Source organism: Suncus etruscus, chromosome X, assembly GCF_024139225.1.
Source record: "Suncus etruscus isolate mSunEtr1 chromosome X, mSunEtr1.pri.cur, whole genome shotgun sequence".
NCBI classification, from domain to species: domain Eukaryota; kingdom Metazoa; phylum Chordata; class Mammalia; order Eulipotyphla; family Soricidae; genus Suncus; species Suncus etruscus.
Window position 1 is genome coordinate 96,143,142 of NC_064868.1, and position 15,700 is coordinate 96,158,841.

A 15,700-nucleotide genomic window follows, 5' to 3' on the forward strand; every position below is an offset into this window, starting at 1 on the left:
TTTGGATTGATGGGCTCCACTAATAGATGGCATCAGGACTCAGACCTGAAATCAAACCGGGACTTGGATTCTGCTGAGGAGTGTTGAGATGATTGTTTCGTTTTTTCCCAGGTGGATTTCACCTTTTTTGGCTTTTTAAGCTTACAACTCTGTTTTAACATGATGCCGTTTGCTTGGGCTTTGGTTGAAGGACCCTGGCTTATGTTCATGCTAATTGCATTAATGATAGCTTTCCTTATTCTTTCATTTTATATGTATCACGAGAATATAAAAATTCAGACTGATAATCAAAGGATTCACACTGAATTCTCTACTGAGAATCAAAGAATTTGGACTGAATTTTCTAGTGAGAATCAAAAGACTCTTACTGAATTCTCTAGCCTTGCCTTAAAATTTGCTGAGGCACAGACTGATAACCTTGCTTTGAAAGTTTCTGAATCAGCTTCTAATAATTCTGAAAGGCCAGTGAACCCAAATATTAAGAAGGCATTCCCTATGGTGACAATGATAGAAATCAAGCAATCAAGAAATCCTGAGTTTTGTGTTCTGCTGCCCCTAATTACAATAGACCAGTAGAGCCTCTAGAGATTTCTATTGTAGACAATGCTTACAAAGTGAATCTAATGATGTTGAAATGGCCCCGTTAGAAGGCAGATCTATAGAATTATCATCTACCCACCCTCCTCCTCAGCCTTTTAGAGAGAGTAGAATGAACTCACCTCCTCCACAAGAGATAGTTCTTAGGGAAATTAGTAATAATGCAGTATCAGAAATGAATTCTCCCCATCAGGAAAATGAGCAGATTATAGAATATGAAGGTTTGAATATGATTTACATCAGTAACTTTAAGAAAGCATGCTCATATTGTGGTCCTCTTTCCCCGCTTTGTATTGAATAACTTGGTACCTGGAGTGATGGTTAGTGTTGGACCTAACAGGAATTTAACACAGTAACAAAGACCTGTTTGAGTGCTTCTCAATATTTACAATGGAAGATGTGTTTGATTGAAAATTCTAAGAGTAAAATTAATAGTCTATATTACTCTGGAAGGAGGGTTGCAGGAGCCACATTAGCTTATGAAATGCTGGTAGAGGACGGACATTACACAGACATAAATTGGCAGGCAAGACTACCCCATATAGTTTTAAAGTTTGTCAGGGAACTTGCATTCATTGCTTGGGAAAATATTGACTCAGATACCAAGTTCAACAGTAGTTATACAAAGATTATTCAGGGAGTTATGGAGCCATATGCAGAATTTGTGGAAAAATTGACAGAGGCAATTAAAAGGCAAATTGAAAATATAGAAATTCGAAATGTTTTGACAAAAACCTTAGCCTTTGACATGCCAATGAATATTATCAGGCTATCTTACACCCAATTAGGGAGAAAAGTTGTTATGGGATTTCTACTTGTTTGTAGAAATACTAGGCTTACAATGACCCTCCTGCTGCATCTTTACCAATATATGATGTTCAGAGGCAAACTCCGAGAAATTAGAACAATGACTTTCACCCAAAGACACCACCTACTCCTTGCCTGTGGTGTGACAAGAGATTTCATTGGGCAAAAGACTGTCATTCAGTACCTAACAGTCTTCCCAGAAACCGGGGAGAGGGGTTCAAAGCCAATCTCTCGAGGTCAGGTCATATGCTTTCAAGTGTGGCAAAATGGGGCATATAGGGGAAAATGTAGGTCAGTACCTCTTTTTATACCCTCTCAAAGACCCAACCACTTGGGTCCAAGATTTAATTAACCTGTCTCAGGAAACTGGGTTGGGTGCCATTTCCTGGCTCCTCAAAATGAGTGAACCTTATCATCAATAATTCAGCTTCCCTGCCCAAACCAAGATAACTCCACAGTTTAAGCTCATTAAAGCCTGAAAGTTCAGGAAGCTGCAGTTTAGATATTATTTGCCTGGAGGTCTTGACCATCATTCCAGCTCAATGCCTTTATATGATTAAATACGACATAACAGGACTCTCTCAAGGAACTATGGGGATGATTCTAGAAAGAAGCAGTTTAACATTCAAAGGAATAGTAATTAACCTGGGGATCATAGATTCTGATCATGTAGGGGAAATAATAGTTATTGTTTCAGTACCCACCTTCTGGACCTTTGAGGGAGACTTGGGACATTGGTGATAGGAATGTTGCACTGGTGATGGGTGGTGTTCTTTACATGACTGAAACCCAAACACAATCATGTATGTAATCAAGGTGTTTAAATAAAAAAAAAATAAAATTAATTTAATATTTTATAAAGAATATTATAATTATATGTTAATAATATAATTTTCAGAAAAAATAAATATAGATACTTTTTGACCTTGAAAAAAAAGAAAGCTAAAAATATAGCTCAATTTTAATTACTTCCTTATTTTTTTTCTGGAAAATCAGAACTCATCAGGGAAGAAGGCTTCAGGAGTACTAACACTGAGGCTTCTGGATTGATAGCTTTCACTGCTAAACTTAAAGAGGATAATCCAATGTTAACTCTTGAAATTCAAGGCAGAAAATTTGAAGGTGTGTTTGATTTGGGAGCAGAAATGTCTGTGATTTCTTTAAGAGATTGACCCTGAAATTTGGTTCTACAAAATATTCAATACAGTTTGGAAGGTATAGGAGGGGGTCATGCTTCAAAATTCTGTTTGCTAGAGTGTTAGGTATTTGAAGTGCACAGGACAGGAAGATCAAGAGGCAATATTCATGCCTTATCTAGTTCCGGTTTCTTTGAACCTATGGGGACATGATTTGCATAAGCAGTGGGAAGCAGAATATCACATCCCTCTCAAAAACACCTCACAGCATGTTATTTTAGAAGTTTCACTTTTTTGATTGGGGCCACTGGGTTAAAGTGCTCAGAACCCATTCCCATTAAATTGAAATCCAATGTTACAATCTGGATTCCCCAGTGGCCCATTAACAGCACAAAATTAGAGGTGCTTAGAAGGTTAGTCGATGAATAGTTGAAGCTGGGACACATTGAAATCTCTTGCTTCTAATTGGAATTATCCAATATTTATTATTATGAAACTATCAGATAGCTGAAGACTTTTAAATAATCTGAGGTCTGTAAATTCTCAGATGGTTTCAATGGGTAAGATGCAGAATGGCTTACCTTCACCTGTAATCTATCTTAGAGACTGGCCTTTGATAGTAATTGACTTAAAAGATTGTTTTTATAATATTTCTATACATCCAAAAGAGATTTTCCTTTTCCTTTTCTTCTCTTAATAACAAAGCCAGCCCCTAGGCAGTAATTTCAATGGATGGTTTTGCCTCAGGGAATGGCAAATTCACCCACCATGTGTCAATATTTTGTTGATGTGGTTTTACGTTCATTTCGTAAAAAGTTTCCCCAGGTATATTTGATGCATTACATGGTGACATCTTAAGCTCAGGCTCACAAGAATTTTGATGTGTTCATGAATTTGTCATTAGCTGCTTGCAGGGTGCTGGTTTAACAATAGCCACGAAAAATCCAGACTTTACCTCCATTTCAATACTTGGGCTTTGTATTAGAGTGTACTTAAGTGTGTCCTAAAGATTTCTGTTTATTAGAAAAATCTAAGGACTCTTAATGATTTTCAAAAATTCTTAGGTGATATAAATTGGATCCACTCTTCCCTTGGAATTCCAAACTCAGAACTGACAATGTATTTAGTACTTTAAAAGGAAGTCCGGATTTAAATAGCCCCAGGTATTTAACACAAAAGGCTCAACAGGAATTAGATTTTTTTCGTGGACCGGCTCCAAAAGTCCTATCTTTCCAGGTTTATATCTGGAGAGAGGGTGTGGCTTTTAATTTTTACAACCTTTCATTCCCCTATAGGTGCTATTGCTCAGCTGTCTGAGCCTCTAGAATGGTTTACTTACACAACAAGCAACCTCACACGTTTGTGCTTTATTTGGACTTGATATCTACACTTATCATCAAGGCAAGGCTCAGAACAATTTCCTTGTTAGGTTTTGACCCTGAACTAATAGTCCTGCCAATTCCAAAAAGGAAATAGAATGTATATTACCTCTCAGTAAGCCCCTTTAATAAGCACTATGTGACTTTTCAGAAGACGTTTTCTTCCATTATCCTGCTGGAATGGCCTGGAACTTCTTTAAGCGGACACATTTTGTGTCTTCATCTATTAGCCACTCCTCTTCTATACCTGATACTCCAGTGTTTTACATTGATGTGTCATCATCAGGAAAAGATGGTATTACTGGTGCTTCTCTAACCACAACATTGTATATTAATTACAAGTCTGCTCAACAAGTAGAACTTGCTGCTTCAAATTATTTATTATCACATGTTTCATAGCCGTACAATGTAGTAAGCGATTTACCTTACATAGGTTTGTTCCCAGACATAACAACTGCCTCTTTAAATACTTATAACCAAATAGTACAATATTTCCTGTAACAATCACAAGCCCTTCTGCAAAAAACGTTCTGAGCCAATAATTATGACTCACATAAGAGACCACTCTGGCCTACCAAGATCGGAGGCTTAAGGAATGAAACTGCTATTCTTTTGGCATGCCAATATTTAAATTATCTGCAGAAGAACATGCAGTGCTTCATTAAAGTACCTGTCGTTTGCATGTTAAGTGTTATATTCCATGGAAGCAAGCCAGAAAAATAGTTGTACCATTTGTGCACCTTCGAATAAAAGAACACGTGTATCTGGGGCCAACCCTCGAGGATTACAGACTAATGAATTATGGCAAATGGATATTACACCTGTTGACTCCCCCCACCAAAAAACCCCCTATCTTCATGTGGTGGTAGATAAATATTCTCATTTTATATGGGGAGTTCCATTGACTTCAGAATGAACTAAAGCAGTTTTCACCTTCATGTGTCAGTGCTTTTCTGTTATGGATATTCCCCAAACCATAAATACAGACAATGGTTCAGCCTACATCAGTAAAACTTTTCAATCATTTTGTAAGGAATGGCAAATAAAACATATACCTGGCATCCCATATAATCTACAAGGACAAACCATAGTTGAAAGAGCATACAGAACTCTAAAAACTCAATTACTAAAGTATAGAAAAAGAGGCATGCCACACACAGGCATTTTGTCCTTAACATTATTTTTACTAAACTTCTTAAATTATCCCCAAGGATAATATTATCCAGCTGCAGAAAAACACTTTAAACAAATATTCAGGTGTAAAAAATAATTGATTCACCTATTTGGGTAAAAATGGATAATAAATGGATTGCTGGTAATCTAATTCAAAGAAAACGATATGATTATTTTTCTACAAACGGCAACCCTGTCAAGAAATTTGGACCCTCTACACCTTGTCAGAAGCAGGTTTCTCACAAATAAACAATCTCAGACACAAATGCATAACAAGAGTATAAACTGTCCCTCAGAAACAACACAGATTATTAAAAAAATGTGGGTAGAAAACAAACTGTGACCTCAACAGGTGATTGAAATAATAAGTTGATACCACACTATGCTGCAGAGACTGTTGGTAGTGAAAATGACCAGTTCCAGAATTTTGATGCTATAAATAAGGGAACTGGTCCTGCTCTCACAGGACTTCATAACATAGGAAACACTTGTTGCATAAATTCAGTACTAAAATGCTTGTATAATATTCCCATTTTTACTGATTACTTTTACTTGAATCATTATAAGAAATACATTAACAGGTCAAATTTGTTGGGACACAATGTCAACGTGGAAGAAAAGTTTTTTAAGCTTATAAAAGCTTTATGAGAAGGACAGCACAGGTATATCAACCCAAAAGACTTTAAGACGACCATTGGAAGGATATAATCAGTTTGAAAGAGACAGTCAACAGGATCCACACGAATTACTTTTATTCTTTTTTTCTCTTTTTTTCTTAAGCCTACAGCACCCAATATTCCCAGGCAGTCTCCCATCCAAGTACTAACCAGGCCCGACCCTGCTTAGCTTCCAAGATCAGACTAGATAGGGCACATTCAGGGTGGTCTGGCCACAGACTTACTTTTATTCTTGATGAAGGGTCTTCATCAGGACTTGATCAAAGCTGATATACAGTGTAGATAGAGTAAAATAGAGACAAGCAGTTTAATGAGTCTATTATTTACACTTTTCCAAGGCCAGCTTAAATCTATATTTTAATGCCTCATCTGTCACCAGAAATCTAACACATCAGAGATCTTTACTTATCCTTGCCTTTGACATCTACAGATAAATGCATGTTGCAAGATTGCCTTAGAGTGTTTTTTAAAGAACTAAAAGACAATAATAAGGTTCATTGCAGTCACTGTAACACACAGCAGGATTCCTTAAAAAAAGGGTAGAAGTTTGGAGACTATCACCTGTGCTCTTAATACATTTAAAACGTTTCTTCTATGATAGCAAGAAAATGAAGAAACTACAGACCTATGCAGTCTTTCCTTTAGAAAATCTTGATCTATCACAGTACACTGTGGAATCTAACAACAAACAAGAAGAGTACAAATTATTCTTTGTTTTAAACCATTATGGTGAATTGAAAAAAGTGTCATTGCACAGCTTATTGTAAAAATACAGCAAGAAAACGGTGGTTTAAATTTGACGATCACGCAATTTGAGAAATAGTTAACTTGTCTGTAAAATCTACAACAGCCCATATTCTTTTTATATCTCAAAGAAACTTGCTGTTATGAATATAGCTGTTTAAATTAGAGGATGTTTAACTGGATGGTCTTTAAAGATGTCTATAATAATGTTCTAAAGTTTGACATTTTTACCAACAGAAAAACAGCTGCAGGATGTGGACTCCCACTATAGTGCTCATTATTAGAATGTTTCAGTGCCTTAATTTCTATTCTAGTATACTTATAATAATCTTAATGCTTCTGTTAATAATGATCCATAGAGATATAGTTTGGATACCCTAGTTTCACAGTACAGTGATATTTTCTGTTGGTCTCCTAATACAGTGCTCATTGTGATGACTTAACAAATATTTTAAATCATTCACTTTTCATTTGATTTTTATCTACCTGTATCTCCTAATATCCCTCTACAGAGAAATCATTATATAAGGCATCTGAATGTCATAGACTCTTTTTACAGTGCTCATCATCATATCGCTTAGTATTCTAGTCTTAAGTATTGTGATGGTTTTAGGATTGTTCTTTGCGTAATCTAAACCATTAAACCTTTTTTCAGCAAAGTTCCCCTCCATCTATATTGGTTACTCCAAGGAAGTAGAAATCCTTTTCACCTGACATGCCAGCTTTATATTTTGAAGTACTTTGTCCCATTCTACTTGGGTCAATTTTTCTATAGATTGGTACTTTGTCCCATTCTACTTGGGTCAATTTTTCTATGGATTGATCATTTTGTTCGTCTGTGAGTGAGTGTGTGTGAGGTAGTCATCTCTATGTTTAATGTTTGTATTATAAGTAATGTCTGTTTATGTTGTATTTAGCCTTTGCTTCTTGTATATTACCATTTCTTTTTCCCAGGAAGAAGATGATGCCACCACTGCACAGTGGTCATGCTGGTTCTTATGGTACTGCTCCAGAATATGTTTGTAGGATCTATATAAATCAACCCAAATGAACTTGCTGCAGACCACCCACTGCATGGAAACCAGGACTCAGGCAGCACCATTGTACCATTGGAATGTGAACTGCTCATGATCCTCTTCGTGGTTTATTCTACATGAAGGTCTCCTGCTCTTTGTCATCACTCTGGCTGCTGCTGCTTGAGTCTTTGAACTATAAGTCATCTTCAAAGAGAAGGCAGGCACACCACTGTTGCTAATGTGTTCTCGGTGGTCAATTTCTACTACTTCAGTTTACCATAGACTATTTTTCACAACTGGTTTCAGATATTGAGAAATCTTTGAATCTAGGACATTTCCTGAACTGTGAATGCTGTGAGCCATATTTCCAGCCTCCACAGACTGCATTGTGGACTGTATTTGGAATCTGGAATTTATCTACCATCCTCAGACTATCTCAAAAGACTTAGGGTATATGTATATCCTCTTTGTACACTTCTTAAGTGTTTTAATTTAACGTGTATATGCTCTATGGTATGATTTCCCTTTTATTTAGATATTCTAGTAGAAATTCTTAAAAAAAAACAGTAGAGGTAGTACCCAGGAAGTCTTTTTGTGCTTTTGATAGAATCAGGATAGGATTTGTTGATTTATAATCTTCCCCATATGCTGCAATAGTATCTTATGGCAATGTTTCTTTTGCATAGGCACATTAAAATTGGAAAATATTAGAAACTAAGAGAATTTGTTATTTATTAGGGATGAAAACAATAATTTCTTACTATAGGGGACATTCCACTCTGAACATTTGCCTTGGTGACTTGACTTTGACATCAGTCATTTACCCCTGAACCTTGGGACCAGCACAGTTCTGTGCACCTACTCTAGGAATCCTCCATCTACCAGTACAGACCCTGGATCTGCACCTACTAGGGACAGTCTTGCCTCTCCACTCTATATCTATAAAAGTTCTGGAAACCAGAGTCTATCCCAACCTTGAAGAGGGTTGGGATAGACCCCATTCTAACAGGACATTCCTACAGAAGATGAGAGGCTCAAAGTTTCCTTATGCTCAAACTGTGTATGAGGAGAACCTTTCCTGGAACCTTGAAGAAAGACTATGGGAATTAGACAAATTACTGTGCCTGGAGCCAGCAGATGGCACTAAGGTAGGATGGTTTGTGGGTAAGGATACCTTGGTTTTAGACAAAAAAAGGTTTTTTATTATGATTTTCCAACTTTTGCTGTGCCTATGGAAAATATTACCAACTTTTTACCCCAAACTTTTATTAAAAACTGACGTGAACAAACAAAGCCTGTACAAAAATATCCCCATCATTATCAATTTGAAGTAATAATTCTGAGACATTATTGTCTAGGACCCCTTCTTTCTCTACCCAAGCCATGCCTCTTATTCCTCAACCTCTTCCTACAACAGCTTCCCCTTCTTTAGATTTCACTTTGGGTTCTCATCTTGTTCTGCCTCACAAATTGAGGGAGAAATAATGGAGGGTACCAAGACCAAACAGTCGTATGAACATCGAGTAGAAATTGAAAAAATGATCAGACTTAAACACCAAATCCAAAGCCAACGACAACAGAATCTATACCCAATCTACAACAAGCTAGACAGAGGGGACCACTTACACTACCAACCCAGGGGGGGTAAACGAGGGGGTTATGGGATACATGCTGGGAACAGAGGTGGAGGGAGGACAACATTGCTGGTGAGAATGCCACTGATTCAATGTCACTATGTATCTAAAATATTACTGTGAAAGATTTGTAATCCACTGTGGTCAAAATAAAAAAATTATTTTTGGGGGCCACACTTGGCGGTGCTCAGGGGTTACACCTGGCTATCTGCTCAGAAAAAGCTCCTGGCAGGCACGGGGAACCATATGGGACACCGGGACTCAAACCAACCACCTTAGGTCCTGTGTCAGCTGCTTGCAAGGCAAACACTGCTGTGCTATCTCTCTGGCACCAAAATAAATATTATTTAAAAAACAAAACAAAACAAAAAGATTTCACTTTGGGTTCAACATGCACAAGTAGTGTATCCAGAAGTAAGTTGTCTGGAAGAATAAAATATCGAATGTTATTTCCTCGATTACTCAGTGTTTCTAGTTGTACAGGTTCTCTGTTCTTTAGGGTCATTTTCACAACCTTAAGATGAGTATTCATGCTGACATCTACACCCTACAAAGCTCATTTTACTCCTTAACTCTCTTCCCCCCAACCATCAGTAACCCACATTAGTCTTTTTAACTTCAGTACTGCATGATCCTAATCACAGACCGTAGCCGTGCATTGGATCTAACAACCCCAACTATTTCAAAAGACATAAAATGACACTTATGTCTTTTGAATATTTTATGTGTTTTTTTCTCTGACAGCTATAAGTCTTACTAAATATTCTCTTATACGGTGACAATTCTAACCACGCTTTATCTTTTCTTCTCTTTGTGAGCTGTTCAATAAGGAATTTTGGTGAAAGAGTCCCCCAGTTTAATGCTTATGATTGAACCATGTCATGGTGATTGTAGGACTTGTTCTTATGGCCCCCAAATGCGCCAATAATGTTACTTGGCATTGTTCCTGGTTTGCATAGGCACATTAAAATGGGAAAATACTATACATACAAATAAGATTTTATCTAATAGATTAGAACACACAAATCTTGTAGTGCAACAGGACCTTACACCCTGAATATTGACATAATGACCTGGCACAGACCTCAGAAGAATGGGCATTCTCCATTCACCCCTGAACCAGGGAAACCATCCAAGAAACATCCAAGTTTGTATATAACATCACCTGGAAGCAATCCTCTACCAGAGAATACCCTACTGCTGCTCTGACATCGACTGCTCAAAAGAGACTTCCCTTAACACTGAGAAGACTTAACAACAACAACGACCTGCTTACAGGACAGGGCTCTCTGCATTGCCCTTTAATTGTGAGGTGAAACTAGAGGATGCTCCACATCTTGACTTCAATGTAGGATATGCAGATTCCAGGATCTTTAATACAGAAATATGATACCAACAACAGAGACTGTGTGAAAAATAAAAGTGTGTTGGCACTACAGACAATGTCTTGGATTGGACAAACTAGCTTGCCTGAAGCCTAGAGTTCGTCTTATGCCAGGAAACTTCAGGGGTAGAGTCTCCTTGTATTTAGGCCAAGGTTATTCCTTTCCATGTCCCTCATATTTTGGTAGGCCTATGCAAACAATAAATGCCACTCTAACATCGTTTTTACTATGCTCCTTTGACTCTAATCCTTAAAAAAATACCTACTTAAACTTTCGAGGTTAACTTAAACTAATATGTATGTGCATGGAAATGTAAAAAAAACACTATGCCTTTAATGTTTAAGGAGTTACATAAGTTTTATGGCTTTAGATTGCTTTGTGTGCTGCTAAGAAATATTGTAATGTATTACAATCTGGGGACTCGAGGGACAAAGTAATTGTATATATGTTCTGTTTTATTTATCTTAATGTTCTTTGGCTGAAAGTTCAAAGTTAAGATGTCAGCAAGGGGACTTCTGAAAATTCTGTTTATGGGTGATTGTCCTTCCACTGTAACTTTACCTTGTCCTCTTTCTTTGCATCTTTGTTCTCATAATTAAAATTAAAAGATTTAAAAAAAAACCTCAATAGCCTTCATATATATATATATATATATATATATATATATATATATATATATAAAGAGAGAGATAAGAAAAGTTATTATAAAAACAATCCGATATAAAATAGTACCACAGAAACTCAAATACTTTGGTCACAACTTAAAGAGATGATGTAACTATACAAAGAAAAGTACAAAACACTGCTTCAAATAATAAAATTAGACACAAGGAGATGGAGGCATATAGCTTGCTCATGTATCGGGAGGGTCAACATTAATAAAATGCCAAAACTTCCCAAAATACCTTACAGGTTTCATTCAATATCACTAAGGCAACCCATGATGTTCTTCAAAGAAGTATATTTAACACTCCTGAAATTCTTTTGGAACAATAAAAACCCACGAATAGCTAAAGAAACCCTTAGAAAAAAGAAGACGGGAGGCATCATTTTTCCCAACTTTAAATACTATAATAAAGCAATAGTCACTAAAACAGCATGGTTTTGGAATTAAGATAGATCCTTAAATCAATGAAATAAAGTTTGGTATTCAGAAAATTACCCTAGACATACAATCAATTAGTAATTGATAAAGGGTGAAGAAATGTAAAATGGAGTAAGAAAAGCCTCTTTAATAAGTGATGTTGGGACAACTAGTCAATCAGATACAAATAAGTGAACTCAGACCTTGATCTAACACAATGCACAAATGTCAGATTAAAATGTATTAAAGACCTTGATATTATATCTGAAACTATAAGGTATATAGAAGAAAATGTAGGCAAAACACTTCATAAATTGAGACTAAAGGTAAATTTAAGGAAAAACACCACAGTCCAAACACGTGGAAGCAGAGATAAACAGATGGGATTACATTAAATTGCGAAGCTTCTGTCCCTCACAGAAAATGGTAATGAGGAAACAAAGGCATCCCTGGAAATGGTAGAAAATATTAACCCAAAACTCATTTGATACAGGTCTAATAGTCAAGACATTCAAGGTACTAACAAAACTTAATATGAAAAAAATTCTAACCCCATTCAACTGGGAGAAGAAATGAGCAGAAATATCCTCAAAGAAGATATATAGATGTACAAAAGGCATATTAAAATGCTCCACATTGGTAGTCATCAGGGAGATGCAAATCCAAACAACAACGAGGTATATATAACCTCATGCCACTGATACTGGCACACATCACAAAAAAAAACAAGAACAACCAATACTAGTGGTGATGCAGGTAGAAAGGGAACCTCCTACTCTGCTGGTGGAACTGCAGTCTAGTACAGCCTTTATGTATAACAATATGGATAATCTTCAAAAAGCTGGAAATTGAACTTTCATATGATCCAGAAATACCACTCATAGGGATATACCCGAGGAACACAAAAATACAATATAAATATGCCCTATGTTCCCATTTGTTTATCACAGCACTATTTACAATAGCCAGAGTATGGAAACAACCCCGGTACTCAACAACAGATGAGTGGCTAAAAAAAAACTGTGGTAGTATCATTTCTCTATACAAATAACGAAGCTGAGGAGACAGAGATTAAAAATACAATTCCATTTAAAATAGTTTCAAAAAATATCAAGTACCTAGGAATCAACCTTACAAGGGAAGTGAAGGATTTATACCAGGAAAATTTCAAAACACTTCAGAATGAAATTGAAGAGGATCTAAGGAAATGGAAGAACATCCCATGCTCATGGGTAGGTAGACTCAACATAATCAAAATGATGACCTTACCCAAACTTCTATATAGATTTAATGCAATCCCCATCCAAATTCATGCATCATTCTTTCAAGACTTAGAACAATCAATCATAAAATTCATCTGGAACCACAAAAGACCCAGGATAGCCAAACAGATACTGAAAAACAAGAAGTTGGGTGGCATTTCTTTACCTAATCTGAAGCTATACTATAAAGCCATAGTGATCAAAACAGCATGGTACTGGAACAAAAACAGAGCCTCAGACCAGTGGGTTAGAACAGAATTTCCAGAAATAAATCCCCAGATATACAGTCAACTAATATTTGACAATAGAGCCAAGAACTTGAAATGGAACAAAGAAAGTCTCTTCAACAAATGGTGTTGGTACAACTGGAAAACCACCTGTAAGAAACTGAAAATTGACCCATACCTCACCCCTTATACAAAAGTCAACTCAAAATGCATTAAAGATCGTGAAATTAGATCAGGATCTATAAAGTTTATTGAGGAAAAATAGGCAGAACACTCAAAGACCTATATATTAAAAAAGTCTTCGAGGATGGAACACCAATGGCAAGAATCTTAGCATCAAACATAAACAAATGGGATTACATCAAACTAAGAAGCTTCTGCATGGCGAAGGAAACCCAACTCAAGACAAGAAGACAGCTAACTGAATGGGAAAAATTTTTCGCACTCAACACATCAGATAAGGGGCTGATAACCAGAATATATAAAGCACTCAGAAAGCTGAGTCCCCCAAAACCAAATAAAGCCATAGAAAAATGGGGAGATGAAATGAATAGACACTTCTCTGAGTAAGACCAAAAGATGGCCAACAAACACTCATAATTAGGGAAATCCAAATCAAGACAACAATGAGGTACCACCTTACACCAGTGAGGATGGTTCACATCAAAAATAATAGGGGGGCCGGGAAGGTGGCGCTAGAGGTAAGGTGTCTGCCTTACAAGCGTAGGACGGACCGCGGTTCAATCCCCCGGCGTCCCATATGGTCTCCCCAAGCCAGGGGCGATTTCTGAGCTCATAGCCAGGAGTAACCCCTGAGCGTCAAACGGGTGTGGCCCAAAAACAAAAAAAATAATAATAATAGGAATAATCTGTGTTGGTGGGGATGTGGTATGAAAGGCACTCTCATCCACTGCTGGTGGGAATGCCCCCTAGTCCAACACCTATGGAGAACAGTCTGGAGAGTGCTCAAGGAGCTCAGAATTGAGCTCCAATTTGACCCAGCAATTGCTCTCCTAGGTATCTACCCCCAAGTCGAAGGGACATTCATCCCAAAGTATGTGTGCACCCCACTATTTATCGCAGCACTCAGCATAATAGCCAAGTTGTGGAACCAACCTCGATGTCCAACAACAGATGAGTGGATTATTAAGATGTGGTATCTATACACAATGGAATATTACATGGCAGTCAGAAATGATACAATCACAGACTTTGCAGCAACATGGATGGACCTAGAATATATTATGTTAAATGAAGCAAGCCAGAAGATGAAAGATAAACACAGAATGATAGCACTATTCTGAAGTACCTAGAATATACACCAGATATACACCCAATACCCCACGATTAAATAAAGGGTGTAACAGGATAGGAACCTCAAACACAGTAATAATCACCATATACTGGGGAGTATAGCCCAAAACAAAGGGGAGAGAAACAACACAAAGCCCGACTACACATATATCATAAAGAAACAAGCAACAACAGAAACAGCAGTGTAGAGAGAACAGGTAAGTAATTATCGTTTTACTACAAAGGCCCATAATAATTTACTAGGAATCATATACAGGATTACAGGTAAAAGTTATGACGGGAACCTACTGAGTCCAATGGAAACACTTCAAAACATGATATTTGAATCCCTTAACCTTACCACATGTAAAATAACCTCTCAGTTTTTCTGTTCATAGGGGTTCCTGGATACAAAGTGTGAACATCCTATGGGGGTACCTCGGTGCTCAGTCACCCGAGGCACCATACTCTGCTTGAAGCATGAAAATGGCCAGATAAAACTTTTTAACATACCCTTTATTTCTAGATCATGCCTTCTTTTAGGACCTGAAGCACAGGACCAGCCAAATCACCGAAGCAACAACTGAGACCTACAAATTTTTACCACAGGGCCCAAGCATCAAACCCTTTCAACCAAACTAACATGCCCTGCTCTTATAGCCTCTCATCTCATTACTTCGTATTTTTGTTGCTTTGGGTGTTCGATTGTTGGTTTGTTTTGTTTTGTCTTGTTTTTTCTATTCTCTCTTCTTGTCTCCCTCTTCTCCCACCTTTTCGTCCTCACTATCATCAACTCAAACTATGTCAAATAAAAACCACATGGTTACCTCCTCTATAGGAAAGAAATGCAGAAGGGTAAACACCTATATAGATAGACCTCACTAACATAATGGTCAGTACTCGAGACACGAAACCTATACATACCCAAAAGCTGACCTATTAAATGTTTCCTTTCCTTACAAGTAAATACTTAGTACTCAGCGCACCTCTTGCATTCCACACCCCTATACATTAATATACACCTAAGCTAACTTCTATATGTTTATATGTGTGTAGGAGCACACAGAAACAGGAATTCTCCTTAAGGGACAAACCTAAACCACAAACAACTCATACCTATACCCTATGTAACCCCTCCCATATACTATCCCCTCTCCCTCCTCCAGAAATCCTATTATCCCTTCACCCCTCAATCCCATCCCCGATATCCCCACCACACTCTAACTCTTCACCCTCAGCTCTTAATCCACTAGGCACCAAGAAAGACCTCCTACCACAGCGAGACA

General features: G+C 37.3%; 1 protein-coding gene and 1 pseudogene across 1 annotated transcript in view; one reads left to right on the forward strand and one right to left on the reverse strand.

The window, feature by feature from the left end:
- VAMP7 (vesicle associated membrane protein 7) overlaps positions 1-15,700 on the forward strand; it is a 1,102,798-nt gene that overhangs the window by 283,589 nt on the left and 803,509 nt on the right. The gene's annotated exons all lie outside the window — the stretch shown is intronic.
- Positions 5,871-5,989, reverse strand: LOC126000023 (uncharacterized; annotated as a pseudogene).